We start from the raw sequence: 13978 nt of genomic DNA on the forward strand, positions 1-13978 counted from the left end.
CTATTACTTCTTCTAGTTTCCCCTTGATCCAAATTTAGACTTCCCATTTTGTGTATTAGATGTTTCATTAACTTAAGTCCATTGGTAAATTCCAAATTCTTATCCTCCAACTACCCCCTATATTTTCTCAAGTTAAAATATTAGTTGGAGATTTTGTGTCATGATTTTGCCACATGGAGGTTCTCTCATGAAATTACTTTTCTCTGATTTTTAATTTTTAATATTTTGTAATTTCATGCACAACCCCCTTTTCTTGTTGAGAGAAATTGTCATTGGATTATTGTTTCTATTTTGACTTTATGTCCCCTTTTCCCCTTGTTATTACAAAAAATTAGATACTTAGGATTTATTTACTTTATTAAACGTTTTCCAAGTGTGATGATGGTTGGTAGGAATATTATTAAATTCAATTTTTATATCTACACCTATTTTTCCCTTTTCCATACTTTTAATTTCATAATCAACATTTCTTTGAATCTAATTTCATTTATATTGCTTACTTTAGTGTTCTAATAGATGAGCATGAACCATTACTTACCTTCTATCCTTTCCTAATGCGAAGGGTTCCAAGTTGATTGTGTCATTCAATAACTTCCTCTTCAATTTCTAAGTGTTTCATGTCACTTTCCCTTCATGCATCCATGACTGAGGGGAACATGGGCATGATGATGGAGACCACTAACATCTCTTGTGTCACCCTATGTTGTGAGGCTAATGTTGTTGAAGAATAAGTAATCTACCTTGATGTGTTCCTCTCAGTAAATCATCTTGAGCAACCCAATCTGAGGTCTGACCTCATGGTATCATGAGCTTCAAGGCAAAGACATCCCAACACTTTTAGTCAATGGTCACAAAGGGAGTTCTAGCGATGGAATCAAGGATGTTGTCTCACCCCTCCCATGAAAATCCATTTGTCAAGTATAGCCCCATCACCCATGTGTGAGTAATTCTACCAAGAAATTAACGTATGACTGCATCCATTAACATGACATTAGATATCATGGCAGAATATTATGTAAAAATTGAATTTGAGTACCAATAGTATGTAATTGATCAAACCAAAGGTCGTTGACTCATCACGGGTATGTGCATTCATATGGTATCCTACCACACTCAAATAGACAATAGTGACATGTTCTCATAAGGTTACTCATTTATATATCTACACATGCTAGAAAATCATTATTGGAATCATCATAACTACTCATAACATAATCAACAAAATAACACTAATTAGAATAAAAAGAATAGTCATCAAAATATGTAAACATGGTAGCATATTAATGAAATCATCATCATCATTACACAACATCAAGTAGGTACATCATAGTCATCATCACAACCAATAATAACATTAATTAGGTACATCACAATCATAATCACATCCAACAATAATAATAGTAAAATAAACAGATCATCAACCTAATTCCTCAAAGAATATTGTATGTGCCATAAATCTATATCAAGGTTTAGATAATGTAAAAGTTGTCAACTAGAGTGAGGCACTACATAAACCTCCCCTTAAATTCATACTTCATCCCAAAATATTAAAATAGAAAAGGAAAATGATGAAGCATCTACTTTGTCTCCTCCCAAGTAGTCAAACTGGGACTGTAACTTTCCCATTGGACCTTCACTTGATCCACCAATTGTTGCCTAAGCTGCAAATTTTGCTAGTCCAATATGAAAACTAGCTCAACCAGCATTTCTCCCTCATATGTGACCTACAAATCACTCAACTCAATAACATGTGAAGGATATGAAGCATAGCGATGTAAGAAAGGCACATGGAATACAACATGCATGCGTGACATTGATGCAGGTAAAGAAAACCTATATGCTACCAGCCCCTTCTTCTTTACGACTTTGAATTGCCCCACAAATCGTGGAGAAAAATTTATTTTGTTTCCAAAATTTATGGAACTTTTCTAAGGTCTTACTCTTAAAATCACCGTATCTCACACTTCATAACTCTGATTGATCCCGTGAGCATCTACGTAGCTCTTTTTTCAATCTTGTGCTTTGTTTAACCTCCCCTTGATCACAACCATTTTCTTTTCCATTTATTGTACTACTTTAGGTCCTATTAATTCCCGATCCTCTAGCCTATCCCAATGTAAAGGTGTCATGCGAGGCCTCCCATCACATATATATGTAACATATCCTCAAGGATTTGGTTATTCATTTTTGTTTTTCTATTCTTCTCGGGATGATAAGTCATACTAAATTTTAATTGGGTCCCCATGGCCTCTTGGAAACTAGTCCAAAATATTTTGGTAGACACTGCTCCTCTATTTGATATGATATTTGTAGGCGTTTCGTGCAATTTCACTATCTCATCAATAAAAATTACAATTCTCAAGTGCCTTATACATAGTCTTGACTGGTATGAAATTGGAACTTTTATTCAGAGTGTCCATGACTACAAAAATATAATCATGCCTCCTTGTCATCATCATCTACCCCACAGTGAAATCCATCAAGATAATTTCCCATTTAGACTGGTATTGTGTGAGGTTGCAATAGTATTTTCGGATGTTTATGTTTTTCTTTTACTCACTAACATTGTAAACATCTTGCCACAAAATGTATAATTTCCTTCATCCCTCTCCAAAATAATACCAGTTTCAAGTCCACGTCCATTTTCTTAACACCGGGATGTGCCATATACATTGCTCGATGAGCTTTACTCATAATCAAATGGTGTGCTTCCTCATTTAGTGGTATACATATCCTTCAAAGATATCATAATAGACCATCACTATCTAAAGAATAACCTTCATACTTTGGAATCATCATCTTACTTTCCTATAAATTCGATTTAAATTCTTAGTACCAATCATCCTCAACTTGAAATCCAAGAACTTATTCCCTTAAATTCTTCTTCAAGGAAATTACCAAAAATTTCCATGCTTTCTGGCTTAGGGAATCTACCACCTTGTTTACTATTCCCTTTATATATGTAATGATTAAACCGTACTCATTGATTAACTTTGTCAACCTCCTTTGTTGGGTGTTTAAGTTGTCTTGTGTGAATATGGGTTGTAATCTACAACGATCAACTTTTATTTCAAAATTTCTTCCTAGCAAGTAGTGTCTCTAAATATTTAGTGCATATACAATCATGGTCATATATAGGTCATGTGTCACATAGTTCTCCTCATGGGATCTGATTTTTCTTGACGCATATGTTATTACTATTCCATCTTTCATTAATATACATTTGAGGCCTAACTTTAATGCATCGATGCAAACCAAAAATTCCTACTTAATGTCATGTACTTTAAGGATTATTGTAGTTGTTAACAATTCCTTTAAATTTTTAAATGCCTCATCACATTTTTCAATCAAAGCAAACTTTTTATTCTTCCTTTGGAGTTCAATAATGGGGATCATAATCTTTGAAAAACCTTCGACAAGTTTTTGATAACTCATTCATGCCCATAAAACTACATTGTTCATGAAAATTGGTCAATGCCAGGAACTCCATGATGCTCCCAATCTTTGAAGGATCCACTACAACACCTTCCCTAGAGATAATGTGTTGGGGATAATGTATCTTGAATTGGTAAAAGAAACACTTGGAAAATTTTCCATATAGTTGGTTCTCTCTAAGACACTATGAAACTAATCTTAAGTGTTTATTATTCTACTCTAGGATCTTTGAGTAGATCAAGATGTCATCGATAATGACCTATACAAAATTTTCTAAATAATCCTCAAATATCTTGTTCATTAGACTCACGATAACACCCAGGGAATTGGTTAATCGAAATGGTAGTATTACAAACTCAAAACTCCCAAATCTTTTCTTAAATTTCTCCTTTGAAATATCCTCTTCCTTGACTTTTAATTGATTATATCCAGACCTCGGATTTGTCTTAGAAAACACAATTGTCCCCATCATTTAGTTGAAAAAGTCATCTATTCTCGACAGAGGATATTGATTTTTTATCATCACTTTGTTTGGCTAATGATATTCAATGCATCATTGCTAGGATCCATTCTTCTTTTTAACAAAAATTGTAGATGCTCCCCACAAAGATACGCTAAGTCATATGAATTCAATGTCCAAGAAATATTTTAATTGGATCTATAACTCCTTTAACTCAAGATTTGATATATGATATGATATCTTTTTGGAAGGCTCTATGTCAAGTTTAAGATTGTTGAGTGTTGGAAAAGGTATGTATTTACCATTTATTTCTTTATCTTTTCCTTTGAATCATAACTCCTTTGCATTCTAAGATGGTAATATGTTAAAGAATTATGATAGAATTAAGGAGATTTGTGATTGATACAAAATAACTAATTATTGTCTTTTTCTATATAGAAAGTGAAGGAAATATAAATCACTATTCGGGAGGAAAATACAAAGCAGAAGCAACTATTGTCCCTTTGATAGGAAGTTGTATCTAGACGAGGAGATCAAGATCAGAGTGCATGGTCCAGGAAAAGGAAGAGAAAATGTGGCATCAGTGCAAGAAGACAAACTGATGAACAAGAGATCAAAGATATAGCGAATCCCTCAGGATCCTTTGATCCTGAGGGATCGCTACTTATAGACTTATCTGTATTCTTGATACTTCCACCTAGCCATTATAAAAAGGGACAGCACTGGTAGCCCAAGGGGAAGATATTATTATTAATTTGTAGAACTTACTGTTGTAATATTAACTTTGATCATCGACTCTCTTTAAAGAGTGATAGTTGTAATTCTGCCATTTATGGTTAATATATAACTCAGTTGTTGTTCCATTATCTGATCCTGGAGTAAACGCACTAGTGCTTCCCTAGTGGCTAAGGGCCTGGCCCTAGTGGATCCACTTGCTTCTTGTATCACTATTTTACAATTACAGTCATGTGTGGTTTGATTTACTTTGCACTTCCTTTACTCTCTTTATTCGGTAATCTTCAGTTTCTAAACATTTAACTGAATTGCTCTGTTATATCGAAATCATAATTGGATAGCAAGATTATTATTCACAACTTAAAATGTCATGTTGTTCATTCTGAAACAATATTCCACTGTCTAATTCGGATCCTGCTGTTCATTTACAGCTTTGATTGTTGTTCATTTATAGTTGTGATTACTATTCATTTACAGTTGTGATTGTTGTTCATTTACAGTTGTGATTGTTGTTCATATACAGTTGCAATTGTTGTTCATTTAACTACATTTCACTTACAATTGTGATTGTTGTTCATTTGACTATTGTTCCATTATAATTGCAATTGTGATTCCTTTATACCTGTGGTTAATGTCCATTATGCTAGAATAATATTACTGATTCAATTACTCGATATTCGTTGTGTGTTTACACTTAATTAGGTTTGTTGTTCCTTTATTAGTTAAGATTGTTGTTCAATTCATTTCGATTAAGATTGCTGCTCAATTCAGATTTGTAGATTAAGCTTTGTTGTTCGATCTTTTCAATAGAATTAGTTGATGTTCCTTTTTCTGTTAATCAAATTATTATTTCCGGTATTTGCTTTAGTGTGGATAGAAAGATCTACAACTGTAACGAACATTGACTACTGCTGTCTAAGTTCTGAGATTGGAGATCTTGCCTGTGATTGATTTTCATTTACATCAGTTTACAGGGGAAAGAGTTATCATTACTGCATCCTTCATTGATGATTGTTGTAGTTTCCTGAGTAAATGATTTAGTTACAGAGCATTTAAGTTTCTTGCCATTACAATTAGATTTTGTTTCTAGCATTCATTTACTTTTGTAAGAACTATACTGCAAACATTACTCTTGAACAAGTGACCACCTCAAACTGAGTACACTCTTAAGATAAAAAATCGTGCCTTGAGTGATAATTAATGTAGGATAAATAGGGGTTAAAAAGACATTGTTTATCACTCAACATTTTGGTGCCATTGCCGGGGAGAGTGTAGCCATTTGTTTCTTTTGAAAAGAAGAGTAGTGTAAGTACCTACTAGGAGAGAGTTGGGTTTTAAAAATGGAAGGTAAGAACCTACGTACATAGCATGTAACAACCCTGCTCCCCCGCCCACTTTCTTGCATATTTGTTGATTATTTTGGGTAGAAATAAGTATTTGATTTGTGTGCATGACTAAGCAGAAAAATCCTGAAAAGAATCCAAAACCACTACCCAAACCTGATAAAGCTAAGGGACCAGTGACCCTTGGTCGATCGACCTTTATAGATGATATCCTTAAAAAAGTAGAATCTCAGCCGTTAGTAGGCCCTATAAAAGCTGCTTCTAGACAAGCTACTAGTTCCCTTCGGACCATAGACTCACCATCTGTAGCCTTTGTTGAGGTGCACAGCTAAACAAAGGAGCAATATTTTCAAGAAATTAAGAATTCTAGCCCAAAGTCATTATAAGAAGGGAACCTTAGTAATCTCTGCGAAGGAGGAGGAGAGACAGGGGAAACCGAAGAACCAAGATCTCCTCTTGGAATAGTTCAGCCACTAAGCAACCCAGATAAGGGAAGTGTTGTCAAAATCATCCAGAATAAAGCTGAAGAACCTAAAGAGCTAAGATCCCCCCAGATATTAGTTCAACAAGGAACTCTCATCAGCCTAGACAAAGGAAGTGCTATCAAGGTCATTCTTGCTCCTTCTAGCCAGCCTAGGAATACCTCCCTAGAAATCCTAGAAGGATATTAGCACATATTTGACCAAATGGCCCAGAACCAGCAAACACCTCAAACCTCCACACTACAATATCTCATTGTAGATACTCTAGTTAATGCACCTATGAACGCCATTCCTCTCCAATATATTCCTACATTCCATGGCCTAACATCAGAAGATCCAGACGCATTTTTGTTTGAATTTGATGTACTATGCCAGGGGTATGACTATACCACCGATCCCCAAAAGCTAAAATTATTTCCCTCCACATTAAAAGGAGCAGCTTTATGATGGTTTGTGGGGTTAGGTGGAGGTGTTATAAACAACTGGGATCGGATGAAAGGTGATTTTCTAAATAAATATCAGGATTATTGTAGGTCTAGAGAATTAAAGGATGAAATATTTCAAATGGTAGCTAGACCTAATGAGACACTAGAAGAATATGTTGAACCTTTTCAATATAATCTTCAAAGATCTCCTTATGCATCATTACCTTACCTGACAATGTGTTAAAATCAACATTAATTAAAGGGATGAAGGAATAATGGGTTGAAACACTAAATATTATGGGAAAAGGCGACATATATCAAGAAAATTTTGCTGACATTATTGATTTGTGTATCAAGAGTTCGAGAGGCAGTACAATGCTAAAACCAGTGCAATGTGACATGCTCACAAGGGACAACAAGATCTCTGGTGGAGGAGTAACCGACGCAAAAATCAGGAATTTACTAGAGAATTTCAAAACTGATATATTGGGGACTCTGACAACATAGCTCGATATTATGCAAGCTAAACATAAACAAGAAAAAGCAGAGCAAAATCTGGCAATATTCTACCCTAGATGCAGAAAGAAACACAACCATAAAGAGTGCCCACTGGATGCAGTTCAAGTCTGCGCTATTTGTACAAAATATCACTCCACAGAGAACTACCCCTCACTCCCGGGTTTGAAAGCAATGTACAAAGAAGCGGAAGAAGAATCAGAACCAGTGTACCTACTCAATCAACGCCATCAATGGCAGCCACGACAACCAGGTATGCCCTCCGATCCATCTTCTTTTTTCCAACCTCCACAATATCATGCTCAGCAATATAATACAATGTGGAAAAATCAGCCACCCTTTCCAAACTGGTCACAACAACCATTTCCTTCATCACCATGGCCAAATCAAACAAGCCAAACTAATTGGCCAAACTTTCCCTACTCTCCACCATATTGGAAAAACAATGCATATCCAACACAATGGTCCCCTCCCACTTCGCAGAGTCAATCCTGGCAGTCAAACTAGCAAAGACCGATGAATCAGCCAGCTGGAACCATCCCTTTCCCTCAACCCACATTGCTAGTGCCATATACACTACAACAAAATCCCTAGTCCAACTAAAGACGACAACTCCCAGCCCAACCCAACCTGAACCCAAATAATAGACTGGTTCAATCTGTTCAAATAATCGAAACACCAGAACTAGAAACCGACGTAAGGGAGTGCAACAACCTTCAATTAAGGTCTGGGTGCATAATAGAAACTGAGGGAGATAAAAATGTTCAAGTTGAAAATCAGTTACCCGCAGAGAAACCACTACAAGAAGAGGATGTGGTCAGACAACAAACTCATGACCAAGTAACCACGTCTTCTCCCCCATTCCCAGAATGATTAATCATACCACGCCCTATAGAACATCTTGACTTTGATCTTCTGGGAGAAATAAGAAATTTATGTATAAAAATCCCACTCCTCCAAGCTATCCAAGATATCCCAATATATGCAAAAACCATCAAAGGGTTATGTATAAGAAATCCAAAGAGGAGAATAACAACTAACCCAACCGTCCAAGTAGTTGGCACCCTATCTGATCTGTTATAAGGAAGAGAAGCACCTGTCAAATATGAAGATCCAAGGAATCCTATAGTGACAGTGCAAATCAATGGACAAACCTTTTCAAATACCCTAGTTGATTTAGGGGCTGCAATTAATATTTTAACAACCACCAATTGTCAAAAACTTGGCATTACATCAGTGGAACCAACCTCCACCTTATTGCAACTGGCTGACCGATCAGTAGTTAGGCTAGAAGGTACACTACACAATGTAATGGTATCTATAGATTCCTAGGAATACCCTGCTGAATTTCTGATAATCAACCCCAAAAACCGACTCGATGGACACCCTTTAATCTTAGGTAGACCTTGGCTTATGACTGTTGATGCTTACATTGGTTGCTGACAAGGTAGTATGACTATAACTAGAGGGAGTAATATCAAGAATTTAGCTCTATATCCTCCAGCCCAACCAAGTTTAACAATAATAAAAACTAGCAAACAACCTGTATCATACCTCACAGAAAACATTAGGTCCCCATTAACCATAGAATATGCCCTCGATTTTAAAGATCAAACAAAGGATGACGTTATTAACAACTTCATTAACCAATCCGAATCTAGATCTCATGTGCAATGTCACATGATAGAGGCAACATTTGACAATGAACTAGAAGAAGATCCCCTCAAAGACACTCATGATCAATCAATACCCACTACCTCTATTTCAAATAGCAAAACTATAGAGATTGAGCCAAGAAAAACCTTGAATATTAACAAAAACCTAACTCCTGAACAAGAAGAAAAGTTGGCCCAACTACTGAGAAAATATAAGGAAGCTTTTGCATGGGATTATCCGTACATGAAGGGAATCGATCCCGAGCTATGTACGCACCACATTTATACAAAAAAGGATGTTAGACCCATTCGCCAACCCCAACGGAGACTCAACCCTCACCTGAAAGATATTGTGAAAGTTGAATTACAAAAACTTTTGGATGTAAACTTTATTTATCCAATCTCCGATAGCAAGTGGGTCTCTCCACTAGTAGTGGTGCCAAAGAATAAAGGAAAATGGAGGATTTGTGTATATCATAGAGAATTAAACAAAGCAACCCAGAAAGACCACTTGCCCCTTCCATTCATTAATCAAGTATTAGAGACATTAGCAGGAAAGAAATTCTTTTCTTTCTTGGATGGCTTCAGTGGATACAATTAGATTCAGATTTCCCCTGAAGACCAGGACAAAAACTACTTTTACCTGTCCTTGGGGAACATTTGCTTACAGAGTCCTACCCTTTGGCCTATTCAATGCCCCTACCACATTTCAGAGGGCCATCCTCAACATCTTTTCAGATTTAATAAATGAAGGGCTCGAAGTATATATGGATGACTTCACACCATATGGAGATGATTTTGAGCCAGTACTAGACACATTGGAAAAGGTGTTGCAATGATGTATTGCCACCAGGCTCTGCTTGAGCCATGAAAAGTGTTATATGATGATGACTGAAGGGCTCATCCTAGGTCATTATATCTCAGCAACTAGAATACAGGTAGATTCGATCAAAATTCAAATAATTTTGTTAATACCTACTCCTACCACACAGACATAGGTACGCAGTTTTCTAGGATTTTCTGGTTATTATAGGAGATTCATAGAGCATTTTTCTTAAATAGCTGCACCTCTATACGCACTGACAGGGAATATTGATTTTATTTGGACAAATAAATGCGACCCCAATATATCAGTTTTGAAATTCTCCAGTAAATTCCCGATTTCTGTGTGGGTTACTCCTCCACCGGAGATCTTGTTGTCCCTTGTAAGCATGTCACGTTCCGCTGGTTTGAGCCTTGTACTGCCTCTCAAACTCCTGATACACAAATCAATAATGTCAGCAAAATTTTCTTGATAGATGTCACCTTTTCCCATAATATTTAGTGTTTCAACCCATTGTTCCTTCATCCCTTTAATTAATGTTGTTTTTAACACATTGTCAGGTAAGGGTAATGATGCATAAGGAGATTTCTAAATATTATATTGAAATCGTTCAACGTATTCTTCTAGTGTCTCATTAGGTCTAGCTACCATCTGAAATATTTCATCCTTTAATTCTCTAGACCTACAATAATCCTGATATTTCTTTAGAAAATCACCTTTCATCTGATCCCAGTCGTTTATAACACCTCCACCTAACCCCATAAACCATCGTAAAGTTGCTCCTTTTAATGTGGAGGGAAATAATTTTAGCTTTTGGGGATCGGTGGTATAGTCATACCCTTGGCATAGTACATCGAATTCAAACAAAAATGCATCTGGATCTTCCGATGTTAGGCCATGGAATGTAGGAATATGTTGGAGAGGAATGGCCTTCATAGGTGCATTAACTGTAGTATCTACAATGGGATATTGCAGTGTGGAGGTTTGAGGTGTTTGCTGGTTCTGGGCCATTTGGTCAAATATGTGCCAATATCCTTCTGGGATTTCTAGGGAGGTATTCCTAGGTTGGCTAGAAGGAGCAGGAATGACCTTGACAGCACTTCCTTTGTCTGAGATGATGAGAGTTCCTTGTTGAACTAATATCTGGGGGGATCTTAGCTCTCAGGTTCTTCAACTTTGTTCTAGATGATTTTTACAACACTTCCATTATCTGGGTTTCTTAGTGGCTAAACTATTCCAAGAGGAGATCTTGGTTCTTTGATTTCCCTTATCTCTCCTCCTCCTTCGCAAAGATTAATAATGTTCCCTTCTTGTAACGATTTTGGGCTAGAATTCTCAATTTCTTGAAAATCTTTCTCCTCTGTTTGGTTGTGCACCTCATCAAAGGCTACAAATGGTGAGTCTATGGCCCGAAGGGAACTAGTAGGTTGTCTAGAAGAAGCTTTTCTAGGACCCACTGATGGCTAAGATTATGCTTTTTTAAGGATATCGTCTATAAAGGTCGATCGGCCAAGGGTCACCGGTCCCTTATCTTTATCAGGTTTGGGTAGTGGTTTTGGATTCTTTTTAGGCTTTTTCTTCTTAGTCATGCACACAAATCAAATACTTATTTCTACTCAAAATAATCAACAAACCTACAGGAAAGTGGTCGGGGAAGCAGGGTTGTTACATGCTTCGTACGCAGGTTCTTACCTTTTGTTTTTAAAACCAAACTCTCTCCTAGCAGGTACTTACACTACTCTTCTTTTCAAAAGAAACAAAGGGCTACACTCTCCCCAGCAACGGTGCCAAAATGTTGAACAACCCTCCTTCTCATTTTTTCCTTTCTGTCGTTCTTTCCAAAGAAATAGCAATTTTGATTTCGGCTGATCTTAGGTTGTTCCGCCAAAGGATCGGTATTTTACTTCACGCTTGCTTTATTTGTTGTTTCGTTTAAGGAACAATTGTTGTTCCTCTTAAGGAACAATAGATTCTAGTGTATTTTTTCTTTTGTTTGTTGTTCCTCTTAAAGGAACCACAGTTTTGTGTGCAGATCTTCTTTTTTTTGTCCCTCTTAAGGAACAACAGTTGTTCCATCTAAGGAACAACACTTTTTAAGGGCATTTTTTTGTGTGTGTGTGTTTCCCAAAGAACATCATTTCGAGGATTTTTGTGAATGATGGCTCACTATTTATGATCCCTTTAAGGCGTAGGTATATATTTATGCAAGAACACAAAACTAGAGGATACTGAAATCAGCAAACCAAAGAAAAATCGTTATCTTTAGAGAATTTTCTTTGTATCGATAAGAAAAAGGAGGAAAGGACACAACTATTTATATCACTTTGCTGTCTTTATTTTCACTAAAACCAATTTGATTGATTATTTTTATCATGTTGGTTCTTTCTTAATCTTCATAATTCTCTTTGATCATTATTATTGAATAAGAATAAGGGCATATTTTCCTCTATTGAGATGTTCAGACTTCTTCCACCATCCCTACTCTTAAGGAGTGTTGAGCCATCCTTTGTATATAAATAGGAAAGTGTTATATAAAAGAAAAGAAAAAAAGAGAAAAATATATATCTATATGATTACTAACATGATTTTTCAAATGAAGGATAGGGGGTCTCATCAAGAGCCAGCCTACCATGATCATAAGGAATCAGTGAAGTGGCATTCCCACTATGGCCACCACACCAGGGATATATCCAAGAGGCATCAGAAAAATTAAAAAAAAAAGTCCTTGGAATAGGAGGTCTCATCACGAGTTGGCTTGCCTACCTTTCACTCCTTCTTGGTGAATGGCATTGTGATTCATCTAGTTAGCAAGCCAACACAATGGCCTCCATTCTAACATCACACAGCACTTTCCTAGGCATACATGAAGGATTATGGTTCCAAGGGTGAAACAAGCAACTTTGTCAAGGTTATGAACACTTGTGGGCAACAGAGCTCTGTTGATGGTATTGAAGTCATACTTTCATATACCAATAGTCATTATAAACCCTTTTCTTATATCTCTATCTTGATTTCAAATGAGATTATGTTATATAACCCTTTCGAAGCTCTTACACATGAAAAATGGTTTATAAATCAATCATAATGGTTAAAGTGGATAATTACCGCATAAGCACTTTTACTTACGTCAGTTGTCCTCTCCTCTATTTTTCGCATCATTTCATAGCATTTCCATATCTATTCGCGATTTCCATCATAAGCCTCGATTTCAGTAATCCGCTGCTTTTTGTAATCATGTCATGGATATATACGTCGTTCCTTTATTTTACTGTATGACTGCAGTCCAGCATGCTGCTCCTTTATTTGTCGGTCGAGGACGACCTATCACATTTCGGGGGACACGGTGACCTCCATAATACACTGGCATACATGTCAACTCCTTATTTGGAGGTACTATGACTCCATCAGGACTCACGAATAGCAAGTTTAACGGTATTGATATTTCCCAATATGCACATCTTGTTGTTCTATTGTCATTTTTGTGTTTTTGCTATGTAAAAATTAACAGTGTGCTAAGCTTGAACAACTTGTTGTTCCATTTTCATTTCTGTGTTTTTGCTCTATAAAATTTAACAGTGTGCTAAGCTTGAACAAAATGGGAGGCAGATCAATATGCAACGAACCGCAGGTGTTAATAATCTTCGACACTGCACGCGAAATTTTAGTGAGAGCAGGATGGATTGCCTACCTTAACCGACTACAACAGTCTCATGAAATGGTGGCCATTGAATTTCTGCAGAATTTGCAGGAAGATCGTTCCATGGTGAGGGGGAGGAAAATAATAGTAACAGATGCGATAATTGCTGAAGTATCGGGACTGCCAGCTGTTGGACCAGTATGGACCCAGAAAAAAGTGAGACTTCAAGACACCATAACCATCTTCCGGGACGAAGGATAGAGCCTTACTGTCAAAGGAAAAGGAGTCCTGCCTGCAACCCTAGGAGAACCATGGGCAGAATTAGCCAGAATTGTGCAAAGCTACATCACATGCGATGGGAGAAAGGATGTGGTAAGACCACGCCATCTCAAATTGTTAGCAGTATTAAAACAAAAATGTGTTGTAAATTTGCCCGCATATTTAAATTTTTTATTGCATGATGCTGC

Source organism: Pinus tabuliformis, chromosome Q (genome assembly GCF_031772625.1).
Source record: "Pinus tabuliformis cultivar Carrire ecotype Pingquan chromosome Q, CPIR1, whole genome shotgun sequence".
Lineage (NCBI taxonomy): Eukaryota > Viridiplantae > Streptophyta > Pinopsida > Pinales > Pinaceae > Pinus > Pinus tabuliformis.